Source organism: Aplysia californica, unplaced genomic scaffold, assembly GCF_000002075.1.
Source record: "Aplysia californica isolate F4 #8 unplaced genomic scaffold, AplCal3.0 scaffold00132, whole genome shotgun sequence".
Taxonomy (NCBI): Eukaryota; Metazoa; Mollusca; class Gastropoda; order Aplysiida; family Aplysiidae; genus Aplysia; species Aplysia californica.
Window position 1 is genome coordinate 956,663 of NW_004797402.1, and position 1,122 is coordinate 957,784.

Consider the following 1,122-nt stretch of genomic DNA (forward strand, 5'->3'; position numbering starts at 1 on the left):
TGTGTGTGTGTGTGTGTGTGAGTGTGTGTTTGTGTGTTTCTCGCACATACCCATATATCATTTAAGACAACAGAAAGATGCCAAAAACGTGTACATATCATGTTAGAAGATCAGAAATCAGTCAGACAGACAATCGCACTCGCATACACACATGCAGGACAGGCAAAAGAATACGTAAATTATTGGGAGCTTTTGATGTTGCTTTTTCTTTTCCCTTTTCATGGTAAAAGTTTTACGGCGCTCGCAACTGCATAAGGTCATATGAGTGTGCGTGACAAAAGTAGGTCATTTTCGCGTTTGATTTTGTTCTGTTTTGTTTTGTTTTGTTTTTCGAGTCAAAAATAGTTGAAACCTCTAAGAACATATTTGTGAGGCAGCGTGCTGGAATCAGGCGCTCGTCAATTTTTGGGCATGTAGAGTTATTGGTATCATCTTAAAGCTTGTTCACTTGTCTTTATTTGGAGGGAAAAAATATCCATTTGTCTTGAATACAAGTCGAGATATTTGCGAAAGAAGGAGGTGGGGATCACTTGTTTTCAGATGTAAAATTAGTGAGAAAATGGTCGCCAAAGAGTAGTTATTTCCTTAGCTTAAGAGTCCGTTGTAATTGAAAATGAACATTTTTTGTGCCTTTAATCAGCGTTTTTCAGAAAAATCCACGCAGAAATGAGTTCTTTAATGGGCATGAAAGGTGTTGAGCCAAAAAACAAAAATTTGATGAAAATTCACAAACCTGGGGAAAAATGCAAGTTTCTTCACTTTGATTATTTTGACGAGAGCCTGATTCCACCACGCTGCCTCACATTTGGTTTCTTCAATGCTTGGAGAGTCCGATCAGGAACGGGCAAAACAAGCCTATCCATGCCGAAGCCGACACAACGGATCAATACCCTTAAGAGCGAAAATCTAAACAAAACAAAAGTAATACCACAGTTGGACGTAGGCAAGAAACAAACCATTTGTCAAAGCCAATAATCAAAGCAAAGAATGATTGAAAAGACAGCTAAAAGAATGATCCAAAAAAAAAAAAAGAGTAGGTGAGATCAGATACAAAAGAGGTCTCGGGAAATACCTGGCAGATATAATATGACAGGTCTCCAAACCTCGGCGGGGGGGGGGGGG